This window comes from Anser anser, assembly GCF_964211835.1.
Source record: "Anser anser genome assembly, chromosome: 20".
Lineage (NCBI taxonomy): Eukaryota > Metazoa > Chordata > Aves > Anseriformes > Anatidae > Anser > Anser anser.
Window position 1 is genome coordinate 2,950,776 of NC_139741.1, and position 26,174 is coordinate 2,976,949.

The 26,174-nt window shown below is 43.6% G+C and overlaps 1 protein-coding gene across 15 annotated transcripts in view; it reads left to right on the plus strand.

The window, feature by feature from the left end:
• The window catches only part of BCAS3 (BCAS3 microtubule associated cell migration factor), a 357,470-nt gene that overhangs the window by 264,089 nt on the left and 67,207 nt on the right, over positions 1-26,174 (plus strand). The window contains exon 24 of one of the 15 annotated variants that reach the window (XM_083806824.1): positions 1-26,174. This exon is cut by the window's left edge and continues 16,534 nt beyond it; it is cut by the window's right edge and continues 4,278 nt beyond it. The exons of the other annotated variants lie outside the window; for them this stretch is intronic. The gene's annotated coding sequence lies outside the window, so the exon portion shown is untranslated. 15 annotated transcript variants of the gene reach the window in all.

The window sequence follows — 26,174 nt, forward strand, 5'->3', positions numbered from 1 at the left end:
ATCATCATCCCTGACTAACAGACGTCTCAATTTAGGGTCAGGAGCAGATAACATGAGGTCTGTAACAACTGTTGGATCATTCAGAACGCTTCTGAGTCCCAGAATGGCGTTTCTGTTTTTCATTATCCAAAGGAACAGAGGAGAGGAGAAAGTTCAGAGAGCAGCCCTTGTCTTTGCTCACACAGTGGCCAGCACATGTAATGACCGCCGCGGCCGTTTTGCAAATGCAAAATTGCTGGTGGATCTAGAAGGCTTTGTCAGGCCTTGCCATGCTGGTTCTACACTAGGGATGCACAATGGCTATTCACTGCGCAGGGAAATTCCAGGACAGAAGAATCAGCCATTGTGTGAGTGCAGGATGGATGATTTGTGTTACCGCCTGCTTCCCGGCGGCCGTGGTCCCCGGCCCTGCTGAGGTCGGGTGGCGCTGGGGCGTGGGTTTGCTCACAGCTGCAGGTACGCCTTTGCCTCCGACTCGCTGGGCTTCAGCTGTGGCTCGAGCGATCGTTCCCAGGGATTGAAGTGCTGAGAAATGAGAATGAGGGGGAAAAAGTTTTTTTTAAGCTGTTCCAGTTTCCAGGGTGACTGAATTCCTTCAGCTGCCCGTGCGCTTGAAGACCTATTATGGAATAGCAGTTTCTCAGTATTTATTATTCATATCCTGTCCTGTTATTGGTTATTTGTCACCACACCTTCGTTACTGTCAGGAAAGAAGTTCTTTGCTGGCAGGATGGGAGCGTGCCTGGTTACTCTGCTGTATTCCAGTTGCTGTTGTGCAACACCTGAAATCGGGATCCTTCGGGCACTCGGTAGCAGCGTGGGTCTGGGCTGTTCCACCCTGCGTTGGCTAAAACGCGTGACTTGAAGAGAAAATGTATCCGATTTCACTAGCAGAGATATCATAGTCCAATTACTTTATTTTTAATTTCTCTTTCCTGAGCTTTTTAACAGATGCTGCTCCTTGGCCCTTTGACAGAAGCCTTTCAGCCTTCCTTATGACAATCACAGATTGCAGCCTTCCGTGTGGGTATTTCTCGAGCTATGTAGTTAACCCGAGAAGGCAGAAAAAAGACATTATTGCGCTGCTACAAGTTGCCAGCTCCTTGCTAATATTTTAAAGGTGCAGGTCTATGTGTTGCTCTTGGGTAGTATCAGTTCTCTGTGATTTTGTAAACAGAGCCCCATCAACCCTGAATATCCCTACTGCAGAGCAGAGGCAAAACTAAAATTACTCCTTTAAGGTCATCTGTTTTTACTGACACACCAAAGGTCTAGGAGAAGGAGTGAGCAAGCATCAGATTTCTCAAATACAAAATTTTACAGTGGGAACGTGTTATAAAACATTCTGCCAGTGTTGTTTCCCTTGGGATTTAGAGTGAGAGACATGAAGGCTGACAACTCTCTTCCTGTTGTAGGTCAGAGCTTCAAGGAACTCTGTAATCTTCCCACCAGCTTTGCTCTCTCCTGGAACTCACGGTTAAAATTAGATGCTGGCTGAACTTTAGCAGTTCAATTTGAAAGCTTTCAGAGGCAAAGTAAAACAACTGCAGAGGAGAGCTTTCTCACAGTGCCATTTTGAGAAGCCACTTTGTACAGAGTAACATGGCTTTGCTAACGATGGATCTCTTGCATAGATGTTACCATAAATCACCATTAACAGGGGAGGCAACTGGGCATCATGGAAACAGTGTGGGTGTACTTGGCCTTGCAACGAGGTGCCTTTCTTTGGGCTATTACATTACCTTTTGATTTGATTTTTTTTTCCTTACTCCTCCACCTCCTGCCCCAGCGTTTGTCAGTGACAGAGTAACAAAAATACCCAAGCAGTTTGTTGCTTTAATAGAATGCAAAAGATGAAACAGACACAGGGAAAAGAAAGGGTGACGAGGCTTTACAGTACGCAACGTGAATTATTAACTGCCGGGATTAGGCTGGAGCTCCAGCAACACGGGAGAGCCTCAGCATACAGTAAAGAAGGGCGAGGTGTTCTGCTTAGTCTCTGCTGCAGGATGCTGTACCCTTCCCACTTATAACTCAGCCTGGCTTGATTACCCTTTTTATTCGGGACTCAAAACAGCTTGTAAATTTTTTTATCATTCCTTCCCAGATTGCGTGGAGTGTACTGTAGCCTTTTCTTTCTTTTGTCCACATCTGTTTTCCAAACTCATTACTTTCATGTTATTAGGTTCATTTAAAAAGTTGTGTTTATTTCCATCCCGCAAGTTCATTTTTTATCTTTAGAAATACTGCAATGGTTCCATTAAATAATGATGTATTTTAGAAAAATCACCACGTCCCAATTCTTCCTGCATATTAATTGTTGCTAGCCGTGGCTTGGTCAGCAGCCTGATATCACCATCAATTCCCAGGACTGTTCAGGGATGCTGTGCTGGGAACACTATTACAATTTCAATTACTTATAATGATAATATAAATACTTACTGTAATTTAGAAGGAAGCTCTCCTGAGAAGAGCTTTTGTCTCACAACTTGCGTGCACAGCACCTCACGCAGCGTTGGCCTAATCCTGATGGAGGCTGACAGCTTTTCCCTAACACAAACGTTAACCTGAGCCCATGGCCAAGGTGGCAGCAGCTGAGGACACTGCCATTCCTGAGACTGCGTGAGTAATCGCTGCTCCTGTCTCACTGGTGCCTTGTGTTTCTGGCAGATGTGTGTTATTTTCACCACCTGTAGTTTGTAATGCCACTGGCAGAGCGGGGAACGTGGGGGCTGGCTGCTTTCTGGTCTGCACTTAAACGTGCCTGATGTGATAGTGTGACTGGGACCTTGGGGTGGTCGTGCTGTGGGGATAGTAAACTGGTCAGCAGTCCCACACAGTGACGGGAGGTGGGGTGAGCAGATTCTCATGTGTTTAATCCGGTTTGGAATTTAAGATAAAGAATACAAAAACTTAGCAGATGCTGCTTATCATTGATTTCTCCTTTTTGTCATCGCAATTATAGGCACTCCTTAGATAGGAGAAAATGATTTCTGTGCGGTTCTTCACCCTCAGAAATGCAGATCACCACTGCTGCACAGCGTGTGCCAGCGCCACACCGTGTCCCTGGCCGAGGGGGAGGCATGACAGAGCCTGGGCCCCCGCCTGGGTGCCGCCTGGGCCCTGTAGGGCCGGTTCCATTAGAGCTGGGGAATAGCTCGTAACACCAAAGGTGATTTTCAGTCTGCAGATCGGCACATAAACCACCGGAGATTTACAGCTGTTGGTGTGTCAAGTGTGCATCCCCAAGGCCTTCTGGAGGTATTCGCAGGAAACCTCATACTTTACTCGTCACCATTGTGTGCTCCGTAGAGGTTGGTCAGAGCAACGTGGTATAAAACCGAGCACTATCAAAACTTGCAGCTTTCTCCTTATCTTCCTCACGTGCATTTTTTTATTCAAGATGAAGACATGTTATGGCTTATTAGCATTTGCTATCCATTAGCATACAGTAACTCACATTTGAAATGCAGGAGAAGCCTTTGGCAACTGTAAGCAATTGCTGGTTATTAATGCCAAAGCTGTAAAAATGAAAATAGGAAGTCAGTGCATAGGCTCTGAGTGTTAGTGTTGTTTACATTCTTAATTCGATGCACATATTAACCACAATTAACATGCTAGCTAGATTTCCAGCATATGTTTCTTCCATCACAAAATGTTTTTTTCTCTTACGGTTTCTCTTCCAGCTTATTCTTAGCTGGAAGACATTGCAACAAATTCAGATGGGGAATAAATTTCAGTTTGCATTATCTGTGAGAACATATTGGTTTGGGATGGGGCGGGGGGGGTGGTCTCTGCTCTGACCTCGCTGGGCACTGTCATGTTGGTGCTTCGCTGGCTTCTGTAAGTCTTGGAGCAGGCTTTCAGCTTTGGTGGGGAGTGAATTTCCTTTTTTGTGAAGCATTTGCCTTTATTCTCTATGGCACTCCCAAATGGAGAGAGTGTTCTTGGTTGCAACTGGAATAATAATGAAATAATAACAACAACAACAACAATAATAGTTCCCTTTGAGTAACATCCCCCATTTCAGTCCTGGTCTTTCCCTCTTGCCAGTAATCCCTCATTTCTCACCCCACCCCCTTGGCCTGAACTCCCTCATCCCCCCGTTTTCTTATGTAGCCCTGTGGGCTATGGAAGGATTAATTGTACCAATAAACACAACTTTATTTTATGGTTTTATAGCATGATTAGCTATCAAATACTCTGTACTAAAATAACATTTGCTAGTCTGCTTCAAGACAAAGTTTTGTTAGGCACAGTGGGCCTTTAATCCCCGGTGGAGTTCAGCTAACTAAATATAATATTAGTTAACATATTTTACTGATGTTAAGAAAATACTTCTGTGCTACAAAAGCTGTCCTTAGTCATCGGATTCAGCTTGCAGTTATGGCGGTTTTCCTGTGGACGTAGTTTGCAAACTGGTACGGTTTGGTTGGTTAATTCTGTTCTTCGTATTTTTTTTAACGGTGATAGATATCTTTTATTGGAAATTCCAGTTAGTGTTACAGACAGAGCTTGATTCTATCATCATGCCATTAATTAAGACGTTATAGGAAATAGCTGTTTACATAAGCTTTTTAGAGCTAACATTTAGGACCAGAACTTCGTCCCTCTCGTGCCATTTTTCCACTGACATAATTCCAGTGCCTTGGTGGGGCTCTTCGAGATTTATTTCTGATATAATTGCCTCGCTCCATGCCAAATACGAGGTCCTTTTTAAAATAACCAGGAATTTCATGGCTTGTGCAGTCAAGGCGGTCTGTGATCTTTGAAGATGTTGAACTGAGATGTCAGCTCAGACAGACCCTGATGTTTTTAGAGGAATATGTTCTGGACACTGGGGAAATAAGTCTGATTGCCGAGCTGTGTTAGACTGCAGAATGATCTTCCAAGCGGTGGCAACCTCGCCATGGAAGACATTTGGGGAGAGCGACGGGTTTGTGTAGGGAGCAGCGCCGTGTTCGTAGGAGGGAGGGCTGAGGTGCTCCAACAGGGCTTTTCAATTTCTGAATCCAGTTAGAGTTCAAAAGTGAAATCACATGAGGGAGGCTGAACCAAAAAGCAAGCAAAACTTTCACAAGAAATATTCCTACAGAATATTAGCTGGAAGTTAGGTGGGTTTCTTCCCCGGTGGGAAGCATCTGTGGTCTGTTAGGAGCAGGTAGGTGCATCCTAGGGCGGATTCCCTCTGATCTCCGGGGCTGGTCGCTGGTGAGTGTGGCTGTGAGATTCGTGCATGTTAAGGACTCGGAGTGTATAACTATCCAGAATCTTTTAAGTGACCAGATTGTTATAAAAAACATGACTCAGTGGCGCCTTTCCTTCTGTCCTCGTAGGGTTGACCGTTCTTTATGCTATGTTAGAAACTCATATGTTTTGATCTAGTATAATCCAAATGTATTTAGTCTGTATTTTATTCCACTTTGTAAACACGTTTTTTCCATAGCTGCAAATGTCTCCACAATTATTTGTTTCAATTTGTAAATTGAACAAAAGGCTTTAATAAACAATGTCCTCAGGCAGCCTCTCCTCTTCATCTAGTGAAGAAACATGATTTCTAAACCGAGCAGCCTGTAAACTCTTGCAAATTCAAAGGGGAAACTTCCACCATTTTGTTCAGCCTGGCCATTTAGAAGTTCAAAGCACTTCTTGCTATGAATAAACTATGTAGTCCAATTTGTAAATAAAGTTTGGAATTACAAGTTGGTATTTTGTAGCCTGCTGCTGGTGGCATTGGTCTCATCCAAAACGTGGCACCGTTTGTGACAGCAGGAGCTCAGCGGAGAGGACTTGAAGGACTTTGTTTGACTCAGTATTCACAAGGCGCACTCTGTAGCTAACCAAAATGTTTGATTTTTATACTTCAGATTTCTGCTTATAATTGCTAAGCTGTAATTAGACAAGTATAAGCTGCATCAAGCAGCTTCTGGCTATGGATACTATAAACATACAAGCTTAGAAGTCACAGCGGGGTGGGATTGCCAGGCAGCAACGTCCAAGAGACTTACGACTGCATAGCTTTGCTGAAAATTAAAACTTGTTTGTAGGATTCCCAATGTCCACAGCTGTTGCACTGTGTTTTAGCAGTATCCGCGACAAACTTCAGCTTCCCGAGATCCTCAGGAATTTGAGCTGAAGAATTACTGATTCGAAGGACAGTGGATGTTGTTTAAATCACTTTTTTGTAAGTGTATTATATACTTACTCATGTGTGTTGATAACACATACACACGCCCATTCATAGAAAGGAATTAAAGCTACCAAACATTGGAGTTGTTACAAAAGAATACGAATCTTGTGCTGATTCCATTCAGCTTATATCCAGGAGGGATATTCCTAAGGAAACCGAACTATCAAGTGGCTGTGCAGCTGAATAGTGATACAAGATCTTATTCATGCTTCCTGCTGCTTCCTTCCTAAAGGCTGGATTCTCACTAAAAGACAGGCAGCATCTTGCTGGTTTTACAGCCTCTCTCTTTCGATCATTGTTCTTTACAGTCTATAACTGGTCAAAGAAATGTGGCATAATGTGTAGGTAATCTTCCTATATATAGGCTCTTGCTGTTAATTGAAAGACAAATGCATATTTCAGTTAAACTTCTGAAAAGGGAGTGTTGTCAGGCTCTGTCGTTATGAATACTGCCATCCAAGGGTGCAGAAGGGAAGAACAAACACTTTAAATGGGTTCAGAGTCGTTTCGCTACGCTATTCTGTGGTTAAGACTTTAAAAGGAAGACTTTGGTGTATCAAAGGCATTACAAGGAGATGTAAATCTAAAGCAGCTTGGTGTTAGACCTCGTGTTTAATTGGGGGTTCGCAGTGGAGAAGGAATCCCTTTATTTCAGAACAACTGCAGAGATAACTTGCTCCAACTTGCACAGTTGATCCTTCTGCATCTGACTTTGCTGGGAAGAGCTTTTGCTTTGAGAATTAGCTCTAGTTAAAAGCCAGAGATTATCATTCAGTCTTATGATGATGAAAAATGTGGGATATATCTCAGGAAGAGTCACATATAAAAAAGGCAATGTGAATAGATTAGAAGTTAATTGTGGTATATAGGAATAATTTGACATTTCCAGTGATAGTGCTCCAAATATTAAACTTTTAGCTCCGGGATTCACCTTTTTATCCCCCATTCCACAAAAATAAGGCTTTTTCATATAAGCTTAGATACTATTTTTCTTTAGCATCTTTAAGAGTAAGGGAATGATAATTACTACTTTAATAAATGATTAACAGCTCAGCTTTTCCCCTACCAGGTCTTTGGTTTGCTGCTGTAGTTCCAATGGAGTTTTGCTCCAGGGGTCTCTTTCTGTCTGTGATCTATCGGCTCTATCTGCTAACACCACGTGCCATCCGGGGCTCTGGTTGGGAGCTGAAAAGCTCACCCTGGGACAGCTGCAGTGATTTCCACCTCCCTGCCTGTTGTCTTCCCATCCTCTCGCCTCAAAATTCCCACCCTGCAAGTAGCAGTACAATTGCTCTGTAACTGCCGTGCTTCTTTTTGAGAATATTAAGGTAGCAGGACTCTACACTGACAACACATGGGTTGTCAGTGGCGAAATTTATTTAGGAATACCCATAGTGGGTACATGCTGTTCCTTAAATGCCAACATTTGTACCGAACGGAGGTACAGAGTTAACCCAGACAGATGGCAAGCGTAACTGCTGGTGTCAGATCCCCGTTTAAGGTGATCTGATACTGTCAGGGCTCCATGTTACCTTCCTCTCGAGATAACAACAGCCATAGGGGTGATCCTTTTTCGATTTGGTGTTGAGGTTTTATTTTGTCTCCCAGCACTGAGAATCACAGAAAGGTTGAGGCTGGCAGGGAGCCCTGGAGCTCACCTGGTCCTGCCCCCGCTCAGGCAGGGCCACCTAGAGCTGGGTGCCCAGGACCACGTCTGGGTAGCAAAAGACTTGGCTGTTGGTCATTATTCTAGAGCAGAACTGGAGAGAAGCAGAAGAGTCTGTAATGGTTTTCTGGCACCACGATGCCGCTACTCATCGCTGCTGTTGTAAATCACGGATCAGGTAAAGAAGCAGAGATGGACTGGGAAGGGTTCTCCACTGCTGTTAAATTTGGTGTTTAAAACATCCTACTGCTTAACAACAGTAGCTAATTGTATCCTTTCCAAATCCCTTCTTGAGCTTTTAAAATTGATTTTCAGAAGACAGAGATGGGAGTTTTGCTGGCAGACCACCAGCTGTTTTCAAAACAGCTTGGTTGAAGAGAAGCTTTCCACCTCTCTACCTGGTACCTGCTGCAGACACACTGCGCTTTAGCCTATTTATATCTGCCCGAATGATCTTTGGCTTTTCTGTGAATGAGGGATGCTTTTGTTCTCTTCTCCCGCATTTCATTTTTTTTTGTTTGTTTTGTTTTTGTTTTTTTTTACCAGCCTGCACTGGGAAGGGGTAATATATAGACTCCATGTGTGTGGTTGCCTACTAGGTGATACTGTCTTACAAGAGTCTTTTTGCCCATTTTGTGCAAAATGTGGCGTGTGAGATTTTTGTTTTGGTTTTGGGCAGATTCTTCTCCCATTGACTTCATTGTTAGTGCTAATAAAACCATGGGAAATGTTTTGATGGGTAGGAGATTGCAGCGACTTGAGGTTTAAGCTTTGATACCAAATATTGGTGGCTGCCTATAATCTTTGGTAAACCAAAGATAAAAAGCATAGCTTGTTTTAGAAAGTCATGGGCTTTTCAGAATGACACTTGGCAAATTTCGATACTCACATTGTCAAGTATTTGTCCACATATCAGTTGTTTTGTGCATATGTTTACACTCATTTTGCCTTAGGGATTGTTTTACTAAGTTGGATAAAGTGTTTATTATGTGGGCCGCAAAGTATGTTCCTAATAGTATACTAAACCCTGGTGCCACAATGGCTAGGAGCTGTTCGAATCTCCTGTTGTGCAACAAAGGGTATGGCAGGTAACCACAAGCCATAGCGCTGGCTATCTCCTCGGGAGGCTGGATGGCTGTGGCAGCGCTGTACTTCGCTTTCCGCTCTCTGGTCTCCCTCAACGTTATAACTGTTTGCTTGGCTTGGCTGCTGGCTGCTGGCAGCCGCATCTCCCAGAGAGATGCTGGGCTCTTCGCCTTCCAGAGCCTGCCCTCCCCAAAAACCAGTGGCAAATTGCAGCCACAGGGACTGAAATCTGAGTCGTGATGGTGTCAAGATAGTTTGTCGTGACTCATTCCTACTGTGGGGCGAGGTGAGCCCTTCAGCAAACCAGCAAAGTGGTGTTTACCCTTCAAGGCCTCATTCTGGTTGACCTGAAGTTCTTCTTGCTGTAGCCTGTTTATAGCAGTTAGAGTGTGGACACTCACTAAAATTGAAGGAGAGGTATTTTGAGAGTCAGTTCCACCTCATGGGAGGGGTGGCACTTCTTGTTTCAGGGTATCTCCCACGTCATCGCCCAGATTGCTCTGCCAGTTCAGAAACTTTTTCGCTTACAGGTAGCTCTAACCATACATCATCAGCAACTGCTACCTAATGGGGGCTAAAAATTTCTTCTAAATTACCCGTCAGGACACAGGCCTTCCAGAGCCAGAGAGTGCCTCCTGGAGATTCCACTTGAAATAAATAACACTGAAAAAGTTTGCTTTCCCTAATGCAATAATGTGTAGGAAGGTAGATCTTGTATTAAATTACTCTGTATGTGATAAGATGTGATTATAATAAAGAAGGAGATTTATGTTTACTAAAAAAAGAAATATGATTGTATTATAGTTTAAATAAGTTATTTGCATTTCATATTTGTTTTGGAGTAGTGTCCTTAGGCACCAGCTTAACACTAGGTTCATGTGTGCCAGGAGCTGTACAGAAAAAATCAGATTATTGCTGCTTCAGGAGCCTTGAGGGAAGCTGTGGCTTCCCAGGTAATATCCCTTCACTGTGCCGAATAAAAGCATGTTTCGTGCAGAACCTCAACCCTTCTCTGCTAGAAAGTAAAAAACACTTATTTGAGAACAGAGTTAAAAGCTGCTCACAGGTTGTGCACCTGGTTAAAATCCACTGGGCTGCTTAGGAGGACCCCCTAAGGGGGAAAGGCTCAGGAAAGGCTCAGGAAATTCTTTTTCCCCCCAGTTTTAACATTTACCACTTATACAGTTGCATTAAATGCAAGGATTCACCTTAGAGCAGGTACAACCAAGCTCTGTGGCTGTGTAAATGATGGCGATCTAGTTGATTTGAATGAGGTGCAAATTGGGATCACACGGCCGCTGGGGCGGAGTGATTTACATTCTCTAGTTAGAGCAGTTAATTGTGGGGGCCCTGATAAGACTTGTTTACTGCCAGATCACTTTGTCATAGGCCTGCTGAGCATCAGGACCGGGCGATTTAAAGGTCCATTACCTGTTCCTCGTACTACTTCACATAAACAGCTTAATGCGGAAGAAAACCTAAATGCCTTCCCTCTTCTGCCTCAGGTCTGTAGGTTTGAAAGTCCTGCTTCAGATTCTCCTCCGCAGAGACATCCACGGAGCAGAATTGCTAAAGCATTCTGTCTTCTGAAAAGGCACGTTTTGAAAATTTTTAACTATTAACCCATTTTCTGAGCTTAATGAGGGCTGAACCTGGCAATCACCCCATTTCACAGCGTTGTGCCACTTAGCACCATGCCCGTGTGGACTGACCCTGCCAGCTAAAGAGAATTTGAACCCCAAAGAAATGGCCGTGACCACGATCAGTTATTTTTTAAGGCTGGGAAGTGAAACCAAAGCTCTCTAAAGGCAGTCTCTAGAGGACATCCTAAGTGTCCGTCCTTGTGCAGGACCAGTTCGTGCCCGTCCAGCTGCTGGGGATGGCGCTGGGAGGCTCAGTGGAAAAGGCAGCGCGTTCCCGGCTCCTGTTACCTTTTTGGTGTAATTCCCACAGGGCAGAACGGGAGCACTTCGGCTCCGCTCCCGACCCTTGACTGCACTCTTCTTTCCAGCCTGCCAAGTTTCCACTCCTTTTGTAGGCACATGCTCGTGCCTGGAGATGGGAGGGAAAGGGCAGGACCCGCGGGCAGCTCGAGCACCCTTCCTTCTCCAGAAGCTTCGCGCAGCACATGGGGGTGGGCAGGAGGCTGAGGCCCCATCCTGCTGCCGGCTGCGTGTGCACGTGGCGTGAGCAGGGCCCAGCCGGCTTGACGTGAGTCGGTCTCTGCTGTCCCTTGCATTGGCAACTAGAGAGCAAAGCAACTTCCAACTTACACTTTAATGCAAGTCGCCATTAGACAGGAGTACAGGAGTCCCTTCACTCTCCAAGTTTGTCCCTGAGACAGCTGCACAGAGGAATTTCAGCCTCACCAGCAAGAGGAGAGAGAAGGAATGAGCTCTATCACTCAAAGGAAAATTCAGCAAACTTCAAAATAATGCATCTTGATTGCCAATATTTTGCATAGGTTGCAATATGCTGGTTAATGAATGTTAAATTAGTATGTCAATATTTCCATTTCCCGACCTTTTAGGGAAGACAGTGTAGGGTAATTTAGCATGAATATAAAAAACTAAAATGTCCAACACATGTTTGTGCAGGGTTCAGCTTTCAAGGGCAACCTGCGTTGGCCAGAAAGTTTCCAGTCCAAGTATTGGCAGGTAAATGATACCATTGCTACCTGCATGGGGCTGGAAGAGTGCAGGGCAGTTCTGCACGTGTCATGGCTTCTCCCTGTGATCTCCCAGCCAGGAACATCAGAACGTGTTGGCGTTACGATGAATTTTAGCCTACTTGTCCTTGTAGGAGTCCTGCTCTGCTGGCATTGCCTGGAATCTGAGGAAAGGAGAAGGCACTCTATAAATGTTCCATCAAATACGTATGTAGAGGAAGCTTAATTAAACCCATAGCATTCAAATGGGTCAAAATTTGGTCTGCATGTTCATATAATTTCTGTGGAAACCAATTAACATTGTATTCACATGAATACAGGGCTGCTGACACTACAGGGTCTCTTGAGGGCTGCCAGGCTGCTGTTGCTTTGTGTGTCTGTCACTACCATTTAGGACTTGTTCACTTCCTATTTATTTATATCCTCACTTTTCCTGGAAGTGCTCGTCACAGACCAAGATTTCCCTGTGAAAGGCCCAGTAAAGGTGCAGAACCAAGGGGCAAGAGCTCCTTTGAGGAGCCACCACTGGGTACAGACGTATACATTGATCCTAAAGGGAAGAAAGTCACCTGAATTCTGGGCCCTGGTTATAATCTCTGTTGGTCTCAGTGGAGCCACGCACACGGGGAAAGGTGTCTGAGTGCCTAAGCACAACTTCACGGAAGCCTTAAGTTTTATTCTTGCCACATCTAATCCTCTTGACCCAATTGAATTGCCGGTGGTTACGTGAATCTCCCAGTATCAAGCTCATATTAGAACTGGTTTCAATTTTTTAGATTAGTAGCAGAGGCTTACAAGGTTTTACAGTGCCGAAGTAACTGGTCATTTCCCTAAAAAATGATGAATTTGAAATCCATTAAAACGAGATATTTCTGCCTTGTGACGAGAGCCTAATAGCTTCTTGCGTTTGTGTTTGGAAACATATTCTTTGAACTTTTGTGTAACGTTGAGCCAGTATAAGGCAAACATTCTTCTCCAGTTGGTAATAGGCTGTCTGGTATCTGTAATTCACTTATTTAGCTTTAAAATTAACTGTATATATTTGTAAGTTTTTAATTAAGATGTGTTTCTACTCGAAGCTTTTCAGAGCTTACTTAGATGAGCATCAAACACTACACAGTTTGGGTCTTTACTTTCTGCCTATTAGCTTCTCCTTCTCTGCTTATAAATTTCTGATGACAGACATAAACATTTACCTCCGTAGGCATTACTTAACTCTGAGATCACTTTGTTCTATAAATACAAATAAATAAAGAGCCCTTTAATGGGTGCCTGGGAAGCCAGCAGTGAAGTGGTTAAAGGCTTGTGCCTGCAGCCCGGCCAGCGGGAGCTGGCGGTGGGAGCAGGGGGACGCCAGCCTGTCTCTAAACTTTTTGGCCCTCCCTGAGTGCAGAGATGAAGGAAGAGCCCTCTATAAATCACGGGAGATTAGAGACCCTGTTCTTGCCGACTCTGCAGGGTTGCGCTGCTTAATGTCAAAGCCTCACGTATTACTTTAACAGCACTCCTTTTCTTTATTAAATCCACTTTGAAATAAAAAAATGATGATCTTTCCAGTGAGGGGGAGAAGGCCTAAAAGGATTTAGAAAGTATCTGTTATGTTACATTACTGAGACTAATAACCGTACAGGGAGTAGGTAACATTTTTGCACCATTTCAGAAAGTAAAATGAATAGACTTTACAGAGTTTTCTTCCTTCAAAATATTTATTGCTGTTGATTTTGAGTAACTTCTCAGTAAAGGTGGACCGAGCGCGAGCACTCGCTGGGATTTCCTTCCAGGTTTGCAAAATTAAATTTGCATCTTTGCTTTTGCACGTTCTGCCGCATCTGGTTTTAGATTAATTTTTTTTCAACTTAGGATTTATTCAGGCTGAATTTTATTCTGTCTTTATCTCCATCTGATTGTGATGAAGACATATTTTAAACAGCTGTATCTGTGTCAAATGTCAGTGCTTGCTCGTAGCCTCGCTGTCTCGAGGACATACGGAGGTTCCTAAGGCACCACTGTTATGACCTGCTTTTCTTCTGATTTGTGAAAGTCACATTAAGCAGGATATTATATTTTTTAATGTGCAAAGTTAATGTGCTTGTTTATACATAAAATGCTGTCGTTTGCCCACATGACTTCAGTTATCTTACTTAATGCATTGCATCCCAGCTGACAAATACTTGAAGCCAAAGGAATTGCACGTATGTATTTTTTCCGCACATAAGTGTTTCAGATCCTCCAGGTCATTTAGTATCCATTAGGACACTAAAGCTTCTTACTGTTTTCTCATTAATAGTCAAGTCTGTTACCACGACAAAAACAATTTCTGCGAGACGGGATTCTTTTAGAAACATCCCTGATGAAAGTCCTAGAAATCCCAACAACAAATGTTGTCAAGTTAGATTGCAGCGAAGCATTTCTTTTTCACTGTGCAGCATTATGCCCCAGGAATGTAGTTTTTCTTTTAGTCTCATGACTTTAAACACAACATTGGCATGAAACCCATTAAGAATAACAGATTTATAAGCTCTTGTTGATGGATTCTGTTCAAATGCAGTAGGATGGAAGGTGAAAATATTTTTAGTCCTTAAGCATTAAAAATAAACTGTGATTATTTTAATTCTGTACATTTAAAGTAATTTGCTTCTTTGCAGGCATGCTCAGAGTGTTTTTCTACCCGTTCACAGTTCATTTATGGTACAGTTTTGAAGTTTGGACATAGTTCACACCTATAAAATGTGGTTTTGCATTTGCCAGGGAAAATGAATATTGTTTTGCAATGCATCTTATCCAAAAGTTGACAACTAACAGCTTTTTTGCTAGTTTATTCTGACAAACAGCTTGAAGGTATCACCTTTGTAGGCGGCTGCCGCAATGAATTGCAGATATTCATTTATAGCTGTTTGTACTCTGTGTGTTCTTTCATGTGTTCAGGAATATTGCCCAGTTTGAAAGTATGAGCTCTTAAAATAACTAGAAATGGGGGTGGGGTCAAGAATTGTATAAACACAGCAAATTTCTGGGGCTGGATGCATGAATATTTAAGAGTACAGCCTCGGCGATTAGCATTTCACAAGTGTAGCTTTTAGCTGAGAAAAGAAGAGAGCAGGAGGTTATCATAAGGCCGTGAGCAGTGGTCCCGAAGCCGACTTTCAGACCAGCAGTTAGTGTTTTATTAGGAGAGAACAACTCTATAAAAGGAACAGGAGATTCAATCATAATATAGTGGGGTGACATGAAGGCAGCTGACAGCATGGCTTCAAAACCCATTTAAGATCCAGGAAAAGTTGCCACAAGTAATGTGCTGCAGCTGGTGAGATCGTTTCGGAAAAAGCAGAACCTGCCATAGCCCTGCGGATTGGCGGGCCCGAGCAGCCCCGGCGCTGCGCAGCCGGGCTGGGCGCTCGTACCACACACAGGCAGCGCTGGGAAAGATCACTCGGCGAGGGGTTCGCCTTGTTGGGTTTTTTTTGGTTTTTTTTGTTTTTTTTTCCTTCTCTTTTCTGAAAGTGGTTTTGGGAGAAGTGGGAACCAACGACCGGTTTGGTAGTTCGGGTTGGAAAGAGAGTGAATAAAGCGTCAGCTATGAAGGGCAGGAGCGTGCGCTTCTGGAGGGGGGTTGCTGCTGTTAGCAAATGCTTCCATAAAGGCCGTTTTGAGCAGGGAAAGTGCTCCAATTAGGAATTAGGAAATTTTAACAGTACATAAAGAAGTGAAATGCACTTTAAAGGGAAAAAAATCCTGTTTTCCTGCCCTTAATTCTTCCCGAAGTCTGGAGCTTTAACAAGTCCCCATTCTTTAGGCAAAGCAGCAGTCGGCTCTGCTTGGTGCAGTAACGGCCGCAGCTCAGCGTCCACCGGCTATGTCCTGCTGCTCTCTTTCTTTGATACCTGTGGCAGTGAGGTCCTGAGAGGTGCAAGGCATTTACAAATGTAGGGCAAAGAAAGAAATCTTTGAAAACTGCAAACATTGATGCACCAAAGCTGGTTTGGTTTGTGTCTGCTTAAACCTCCATCAGCGGTGAGGTGGAGTCACTCGGAAGGGGACATTCAGCATGTGTAGCTTCAGATTGTGTTTTCAAAAGCCTTGCAGCTTCCTTGGTTGAGATAGACTGTTAAATTTGCATTCTTTAAACAAATTGGGGAGAAACCTTACGCCTGCTCGCATGTAAGGACAGCATCTGGCAGTCTGTATCCAGAGCTTTAATTTGGAAGTGCTCAACAGCTGACTAGGTGAACTTTCAAAGAGCAACAGTGTCAGCCAGGGCCATGTCCCTGTTCAGAGAAAATATGATGATCAAAAAACAAAGTTAACTTATATTTTGGTGAAGGTAGCCAAAGTAGTCATTTATGAAGAAAAGATCGTCGCATCCCTGGTAGAAGGTAATATTAATTCAGGAATAAACAACATTTTTCTTCATTCTTACAGAGGTTGCTGTCATAGAAAAATATGCTGCGCAGGAAGGGGCTCAAAAGGCAGAGCCATGATTTGAAGAAATATAATTGGTTTTAGTGAGTAATTAGGAGAAATTTGATCTTTTCTAAATGTTCTCTTCTAAATGGACAACAGAAATATCATGTGAAGAACATTTCAGAAGTAACGTGTAGGTTTCCATTGCTTCCCAATAGGGGGAAGAAGTAACTAGCACTGTAAAAATCCCCCAAACAAGCAAATCTTTGATTTTTAATTCATCTGTACTAGAAGCAGAATCAAAACAGTTACAGTAAGTGTTTGGAATTCCTTTTGTTATTAAAAAATTCCATGCCGATTGTATTTTTTGAAAAAAACAGAAGCGTAGGTAGAATTAGGAAATCCAGGCTGCCACTGCCAGCCTCAGCGTTGCATTAGATCGGCTTCAGGTGGGCACCTGGTGACACTGACATGGGTATGTGAGAAATGAGCCCTGGTGTGTGAAAGGAATCGTCCTCATTGTCTACCCCCATGTTTATGACTGGAAAGGTGACACGAGATGTGACTTGCTGCTTTGGCTCCTTGGGAATACAGCAGCACAAGGACGTTGGAGGTATCAGCAGAGCGAGTATTATCCTGAAAACAAGATGGATTAAACGTTATGTACTAATTTCACACTTAGCATAGCACAGCATTACTGGTACAGAAAATGTTGGAGAATGAGCTCATTTGCCCATAAACCTTCAAGGGGGTAATGTCCTAAAGAGCCACTGAAATTGGATATCTAGAAAATGAACTCATTTTTAAGTGGGTCACAACATCTGTGATTATCTTGTTGGGATTACTAGCGTGATCGTGCTGTGGTATCATCGGCTGCTTCCTGTGGACTTTGCCACTCTGTGCCGAGGTTGGCAGTGGGTGCGTGCAAATAGTCTGTGGCTTGGTGAGCGCTGGCAGGCCTGGCCAGCACACACACAGCTTGCCTTCGTGGGTGGGTGGAAGAGGTATGTCAGGATGGCCTAGAAACGCTGGATAATTTGTCCCTTTTGTCCCTGATTTAAATAGGCCAACTTTGATTTTAAATTAGGGATGGGTTCTTGTCTTCCACCTATAAAAATAATACCATGTTTTTCTGTGCTTTTGCCTTCTTACTTTCTAGGAGGTGATTCAGATATTACCAAGTCTTGGCAACTATTTAGAAAAAGGGAGAAAATTTATTTTAGAAAGCTCCCAGAGCTTTGAGTCAAGCTGTGTACTAGGCTTGGATCTTCCTTCTCTTTCCATCACCAGAAGTCCTGCTGAAGGATCCAGTATATTTGGGTAGGGAGTGGTACTTCTCTACGAGCAATGTGGATAGCAGGCCTAGTGGCAAAGTTTAGAACCAAATGATAATCAAAAAACCCCCGGATAAGTATGTTCACATTTCTTTTATGTTCTTCATGTTGTTCATGATAGTCCACATTCATATTCATTTCAGACTTTGGCATAATTCTAACCGAGCTTAATCCCCCTTTTTCCAACAGGAGGCAGTCACCTTGATTCACAGCCACTTTCGGCAGGGTTTCCTTTCCATTTTTTTTCTCCTGCATGTATTAGCAAGGTTTCTGTGTCCCCCCTGGTGAGCACTGTCATTCTGAAGATCCACAGATGGGTCGCTCCACAGGTAGGTACAGGCTGTGTCTGGCATTGGGTTCCCTTGGTTTGTCAGTCAAAGGACATGCTCTTTTTTTAGGTCACTTGGATCCTTCTTTGACCCCATCGTCAGAGCTGTATCTCATTCTTCCTCTTGAAATCCCTTCTTGAGTATATCTGTGGGGCAAACTACAAAGGATTTTAGCATCTTAGCAGTTCTTCCTACACAGCCTTCTAAAAAAGGTGCCTTGCTACAGTCCTGCAGGCACTTTAGGCTATACATGTGGTGACTTAATCCTTGGAAGATGTGGGAATCCTCAAAACTATGTGCTGGGATTTGGGGTGGAATCTCAATTTCCTTCCTCTGAGATAGAGCACCATGAGAAAAGGCCACGGTGGTTGCAGGAGCCATCTGTTAGAAACCAGCCGTGATAACTGGGGCCCCGAGCAGCCATCGTGCCCCCGGCCAGCCTCTCGTCTCTTTAGCAGGGAGCTGGGGGGCTCGCTCTTTCCCTCGCCTCTACCCAGAGGTGAAGCAGGAGAGGGGCAAGGTCAGCCTTGGCTCGAGGAGCTTGCGCGGTCGGTATGTTTTCACTCCCTGATGGTAAGGGCAGTTTGAGAAAGAATCCTCTTTGCTGAAACAACCCATGGAAGAGCCTGCGCTCCCCAAATAGTTGTCTTGAAAGGATTTAGAAATACAATTGACTGAAACTTGAAAAATGTAAAGCACTCGTTCAGAAAAAAAGCTGCCTTCTGTTAGACTAGCTCTATAGTAAGGGGGAAAAAAAAAAGGACAAAAACCAAAAACAGAGATCAGCCATTCCTCTTCTGTTGTAACACTGAACAGAGGTTGTCTCCTGTCATGGCTACGTGCAGCTCTCAGCCCGCTGCTGGGGTAGCAGGCAAATCATTACAATTTGGATAAATCAGTGCCGATTTTTACCCAGGTTGTTTTTCTCAGCAGCAACGGTCGAGGTCACGGGCTCCTAAAGGTTATTTCCTGCTGCACAGTAAAGCGGCCAAACAACATTGTTCTTGGGGAGTGCCAGCTCCAAACAGCATTATGCCCCCAAGTGATTGTTTACCTAACACGTTTCTTCTTTATTTTTCTTCTCATGCTACTTTGTTTCTGCTCAGGCTGTCACAAAAGGTAAGATAGGAAATGGTAAAAGACAAAGGAACAGAAGACAAAGCAGTGCAAAGAAAAGATTGATGCTGGTTCAACCTTGGGGAAAAAATGCAATGTATACAAGGATCTCTGGAACCTGAAAAGGTTCCGTTTTGCAGTGATATATTTCAGCTTTGAATATAATCAGCTTATAAGCTCTTAATTATTTTCATGCCTAAAACAGCACAGGAAGCCTCAGAGAACCGAAATGTATGGTGAGATTTATTAAGGAGTGGCCTGAAGAGTTTTTATACGCAGTTTATAAATGTCATCCATATCTAAATACACAGTGGACTTGCATGGTAGCCCAGAAAGAGAGAGGCCTTGTCATGAAGCATGACAAAGCAATTATTGATCCAACCGAAAGGGAAAGCGGTGCTAAAAATGCACCGGGGACAACTGAGGGGAGGGCGGAACGTGACAAGGAGATGGAAGGAGAGGCCAAGGACAGGTTACCAGAGAAGTGGGCCTGCATCCAAATATCCCAGATGCAAAATCCCTCAATTTTGGTAAACTTGGATTAGCATTTAAGAACAAACAGAAGAACACAGCTGGCCTTCTAGCTCTATCATTGATTAAACAATATCTGAAAGTCTTTGAAGTCCGCAGAAGTTTGGGGAGCTCAGCCTTGCAGCTTTATCTGGAAGGCTTGAAGTATGCCTTCCTGGTTTTCTGCTTTAGCACCTCTGTAAAGGGTCCTTCTAATGAGCTAAATATATAGAAAGGTGTAGGGAGAAATTTGGGATTCGTGTATGGAAAAGATCTTTCTATTTAGAGAGCCTGCAGTAACGGTACGCACGTTTTCAGACACCGTATCCAGAGCTGCCTGTCCTGAGGGACTCTGCTGCCCTGCTCAGCGCACAGCTTGCCTTTGGCAGCACGTTCCTCATCCCCTCCTGGTGTGCCTGTCCTGAGGGAGGATCTCTTCTAACTGGAACATTGACTTTCCAGGCCCAATTTGTACATAAACACAGCGTTTTGAATGGGGGAGGGCATAACATCTGAAATTTAGTCTCTTACTGGTATGTGCAGTTAAAAATTCACTCATGGCAGAAAAGATGAGATCTCGGGGTCAGGAGGCAGAAGTGGGATGCAGGAGACCGGAGTTTTATTTGTGATTCTTCTGCTTTTATAATTTATTTCACTTTCCCTTCTCATAAACTGGGAATAACACTACTTCCATAAAGTGTTTGAAAATGACCGTGTGGGAGGCAGTAAAAGTGAACTATTAGTAATAACTGGAAGAATCATAGGTGTTTATGAATGCCCTGAGGCCAGCAGCCATCCCACATGGGTTACGCACCTGAGGAAAGCTGCTTGAATTGATCTCATCTTCTCCAGTCCTTTTAAGAACCATGCAGGAGCTGTGCCCGCGGATTAGTCCACAGTTCAGTGCCTGGAGCAAGGCAGGATGAGTCTGCACCTTGGGGTTTGCTTTCGGTCACCAAAATACTGAGTTTCCATCTGGTGTTGAGCCCTGGGCCTGCTCACCGGCATAGTTCGGTTATTTTCAGCTAGGATTAAGAAGTCTTCGTTTCCTGAGGTCTGTTGTCTCTCCTGATTCAGTACAGCTAACAAATAAAAAATATATATAAAATTGTTAATTTCAAACTGCATCGAGGATGAGAATTGTTCTCCTTTCAGCTAGATTTCTGAGGTGTTTCCTGTCATCCCCAGGCCCTGAGGAGATGGCAGGGAAGCTCCCGGTCTGTAGTTACATTTCGCATACTGGGGATCTGTCTTTTCTTATTGATACCTATCACTAAATCATTCCACTTGAAGCTTGATTTATAATCTCTCAGAGGACTTTTTTGCCAGCATTGCAAATTTTTAGTCCTGCGAGGTGTTTTGAATGTCCTTAGCACTTCCTCTCAGTGATTAAAGTTTTCCTTTAATTCACCGTTATTACTCTCTGTGGATTAGCTTACATATAATAGATTTCATGACTGTCACGATCTAATATGTTTGTCTGTGCGGTACCTGCCACGAGGCAACCAGATACAGAAGCATTGTAACGCTCTGCTTGAGATCTTGGCATCGATGTGACGGTGGAATTGAAAGCCCAAGTCTCTGATGAGCTGCACGCATGGGAAATCGGAGTTTTGCTTGGCATGGGAAGCAGGAGTGTGAAATCGTATACAATGGTTACTTACTGTGTGTAACCTCCGAGCAGCTCGTTCTCTCCAGGTAGCAGAGCCGGGGTGGAATAAATTACAGCTTTACTAACCAGATCAGGGGTCTTTATGCAAGTCCTGGGAGTTTTGCGAGAGTAAAATCTCCAGATCTTCAGTGACAAGTGTGAGTTGTGCTAGCTCTGCTGCACTTCAGACAGAGAGATCCTGGATACGTTGAAATCGCTGGCAAAGCCGCCGCTGGCTTCAGTGGAGACAGGACTCCCTCATCTGATTAAATAATAGAGGGCCATTTTGAGTGCCTGGTCTGGGAGCTTAAGTTTAAAAATACTTGAATCTTCAAACAGAAAAGGGTTTTGTTTGTTTTCTTGTCTGTTGTTAGCAGTCAGTGGACATTTCTTCTTCAGATAAGTTTATGATGATGTGTAATTCCAGTGTCCAAAACGCTAAATTCCTCCAGTGTTTATGCTGTGTTTTCTGCTTTTGGAGTGCTTAGTTACGAGTCAAAGAAAGGAGATGAACAACTTCTGGCTTAGATATTGGGCAGTTACATTTCAGAGCAGTTGCAACAGCTTTATAAATAGGAACATCTCAGATACCTTGAAGGAGGTGCTCCCTACACTGGAACGTATTAGCGAGGTGCCTTATTCACCACCTGTATGAAATGCCGTGCAAGTTGCCTGCCTTCTGCTGGTAAACATTTACTCGGCTTTGCATATACTAGTGTGTGCAAATGAGATTGTAGAAGAGGAGTTACAGAAGGAAAACCTTTATTAATAATGCTGCTAGTTGGAACATAGCTGCTTGAAACACGAACTGCTGCCTTATGGAAAGTGGCTGTCTGGGGCGCAGCAAACTGTTCCCTCTGTGCAAAATGAGCTTGCAGTGGTGTGACTCCCCTTCTTAAGAGCTTTGGGATCTATGGATAAAGCGGCTGTGCAGCCTTGGAAATTATCATCATCATCAGATAACTTTTATGTTTAACAGCCGACTGTTCGTACAGTTCAGAAACCACAGCAGCATCCCTGTGTTTCGCAGTGTCCACTGAAATCTTTATGGCTAATCTGAACAGGATGTTATAAACCAACCTGATACCCCAGATGACTCTGTACAGATGCTGTATAGAGACATCTTCTTTATCAGTAAAAAAAGATAAAAATAATAATAAAGATGTGCAGCCTAACGTCAAATCGTTAAAAAAGAGTTGTCTCAAGCCAGTGCTTTTAGAGGCAGTCTGAAGCAGATCTGACATTAAGTTGTGATTTTTTAAAGGAAGTAATAATCCACTTGCAGATAAGTATTTTAGGGTAAGTTTAGTCAGGATGTGCTTCAGGTACATTTGGATAGTGGGCTTTGCACCCCAACGTTATGGAAATGGTTTGTTTTGATTGGTTAGTAGAGATTGTTAAAAACCTCTCATTACTGTAGCCACTGGTCTTAGTATTTCAGCCCTGCCCTTCCTCCAAGGCAGACTGCAGAAAACCCCAATACAGTATGCTTTTCCCTTCACTCTTTATTAGGGTCAATTCCCACAGAATTTGAACTCGTTTGTAACGTTCTGGTGCTGCATCTTCCCAGGGTGCTTTTCGTGCACTATTTTACTTTTACATCTTTTTTCATTCACATTCTCTTCCTTGCCCTTTCTTACACATTCACACATATCCATTCCCTCAAGCTTGCAGAAGGTCTCCCAGCATATTGTCCCTTCATTTGGATCCCCTCTTAACACACATCTTCCAGGAAGTTCTTCCTCCTCTGCTGTCACTAATAATCTCTCCCACATCCTCCTTTATCATTTTTCCTATGTCCTGTTCCCTCTGTTTTCTGTCAGAGGTTCTGCAAGGCAGGGAGCGTGTCTGTTCAGATTGTCCTGTACCATATATACTTTAAGTAGCATGCTATGAAATATTGCTTATATTAAAATATTGGAAAAGAGAGCATTAAGCTTTTATAAACTTTAACCAGTAGCCCCCCAGTGCTTTATAACATCGTTTTTCAAAGGATAGAAAATGAGAAAGGAGGTAAAATGACTTGTTCAGCATCAGCTTACCTTACTGGTGCAGATCATGGGTAAAGCCCTGGTTCCTGTGTAGGGGTGCGGTCCTGGAGCTACACCTCCTCTCCATGGTAATAAATACAGGGAGAAAAAGTAGCCCCTGCTCTTTGGGAAATGAACTAGAAAGTTTCATTCTATAATTTTCAGCTATGAGGTTTTAAATAAAAGAGCCAAATCTGCATTTGTTTTTGGAAGCATGTTATATCCGACTGTAGGTGTGTCTGCGTGTGTATGTATATTGCCTGCCTGTGTTCATCTGTTCATATATGTACTGTGTCCGTGTGCACATGCTGTACATTACAATACTAAAGTAACACGACCAGATTTTTATTTTGCATGAGTGCACTATGAAGTAAGAACTGACTCGAGTTATACTACAGTAAAAGTGGTAATAAAAAAGACTGAATTTTAGGCCCGTAGTTAAATGGTTAGTTATAGATAAACATGCACACATATTTGAGAGCAAAAGAGAGATATGTGGGAGATAAAAGAGAACAAATGGACAACTTCTAATTACATGTATTTTAGTTCATCTGGTATCCAGATGATCATCCTTGATTCTGACGGTTTTGACAAATCAGTTTATTAGAACTGTAAATGTAACCCAGCACTGTGCAGTAGGCAAGGGAACACTGATTTTTTTATTTTTTTTATATTATATTCAGTCATTTCATTATTGGAGGTAAATACTGCTTGTACTTAGAAACACAACAGCTGGTCTCATGTGAGAAGGCAATCCACAGATTAACTTGCCAAATGTATTACCAGTTCATTTCACTAGACTGAGAACCTAAGGGTATTTTAATAGTTTTGACCTTGATCAGACAAGGGAAAAAATGCCCTCATTCTCAAGTTGAACCTGCGACTTACACACTGCCGTGGGCCGCCGCAGCATGAAGCCTGCCCCAGCAGTGCCGGCAGCCTCCTTGGGAAGCACATGGAGCAAGGAGTGCTTCGAAGTGTGTGCGTCAGTTCTGTGTCAGAAGGTGCAGCTGTGGGGCTTGGGTTCATCCAGCTTCGGTTGCTGCTTTTGCTGCTTTCAGAGCCGCTTGGTGGAGGTGCCTGAGAGGGCTGTTCCTCTTTTTTCCTGCAGATTTGTGCTTGAGAAAGGAGGAATTTTTCAGCGGATGTTTGCATATCTAATTTGGCTTTAACGTCTGTTCTTACTTTTAAAAAAAGTTTTAATTCCAACTGAGAAGCAGGCGAGCGCAGCCTTGTCCTGCACCCCAGAGCCATTCATTCCTTCTCCTGTTTGCAGGCTTTGCTCTCCAGGCTCGTGACCAAATTCAGTCGCACGGTGCTGCACGGTCTGCATGCAAAGTGCATAATAAGGAGCAGCTACGGAGAGGTGTGTCTCCAGGGCTGGGGAAAGGAACTTTAGTGGAGAGGAAATTGCAGCAGGTCTTCCAAAGAGAGACTTCTTTAATGGACTTTCCCCCAGAGCATTTTCTGTTGCATGGGAGTCCTCCTCCAATGCAGGCGGGGGCCAGACCCTGCAGCCTTTTGGGGCTGGCGGGCCCCAGCCCCAGCACTCTAGGCCCCCAGTAGCCTCTCCTGCTGGGTTTCCTCTCCCTGTCACATCCCAGGGTGCTTCTCACACCCAGATCTGAAAATTGGGCAAAATCAGGCTCAGTAGGATAAACTCCCTGTTGGGGCTCATCCAGGTGCAGTCCCTTGAATGAGGTCTCCAGTGCCTGTGAATATGCGTGGGTCTGACTGTCTGCTTCCCTTCAGGAAGAGTTACGAGTGCTGAGGATTTAAGGGTGGGACTTCTGAAAGCTCTTGACATTGGCCTAATTCAGTTTCCTTTGAAGTCAAGCGAGCTTTACCGTTGGTTTCATTGGAAGCGAAGCGCGGCAGACAGCGCGCTTCCGAGCACCATCCTCAGCTCCTGGCGCAGAGAAAAAAGGCTTTGAGCTTCCCTGTGCTGCTCAGAGCCGTGTGCTCTCCTCTGAGGGGCCGCCTCGTAAAGCCACCTCTCTTCTTTTCTGTTTCTCCTCTCCTGCTTCCTTCTGCACGCAGGGCTGCGACCAGGTGGGATTGCAGGTAAAGTGACAAAACGTGGAAGACCCCAGCCCATCCTGACGGTGGCAGAAGCACAAGCACCTATTTTGCGTCCACCTTTTCTGTCTCATTTCTTGATCAGATCTTTTTCAGTCTCAAAGTCGCTTGTCATTAATTCTCTTCAATAGCTTTTAGAAAGAATTATGGTTTGAGATGTGGGATGGCCAAAAATGCCGTAACGCTTCTTCTATAAAATGTACAACTTCACAGTCCCATGACCGCTTTTAAAAATAGCTTCTCCTGGCATCTTCAGAATTTCTTCCCCTCCCCCGTGATCTTTGAAGTGAGATAAACCAGGCAAGTATCGGGACTACTTTTTTTTTTTTCTTTTTTTTACCTTTTTATAACATTTACCAGATTAGCACATAGGGATTTACTTGGTGTTTCCCTTCCCCTGTACTGTTGCAGTACGAGATGAGTACAGCTCTGTGTTACGTACAGCTCGGGCTCCGCTCAGGCATTGTGTCAGGCTCATGGTTCCTGCAAAGGAAGAACAGATCCTTGAACTTGGGTCTCTACAGCCAAACTCCTTCTGTTTGATCTCTAAACCTGTTTGCAATTGCCAGATCTACAAGTTACTCCTTCAGATGACATCTATATAAATACGTATATATCTTTTCATTTCTTGTAACTAAGATGTGAATTGTCTTTGTCCGTGACACTGCATGACTCCGCAGTACGGACTAGATCCTGCCATCATTGATCCTACAAGTAGTCCTTTGTTTACCTAAAGTTCAATCAATTGTAGTCAGATTAACACACAGTTCAAAGAAACAAGTTCTAGATGTTTCACTTGAACCTTATTTTGTAGTCTTCTGTAAGACTACAGTCTGTTTTCATCCAGTTCAGGAATCACTGCTCGGCATTTTGGCCTGATCCTTTAACGCTACTGTAGGTGAAATGTACACTGGAGTTTGAGGCTAGAAAGTCTGGATGGTTGGAACAGGAGGCTTGTATGGTCCCAAAATAAATTTGATTTTGTGCTCTTTTGCTGTTGAATTCAATAAAAGCAAATTGAGTTTTTGGTTTTTCCTTTGTTTTTAAATAATTAGACTGTGCAGAAAGATTCCAAATTTTAATTTATTACCATTTCAAGTGAAAATAGAGGCTC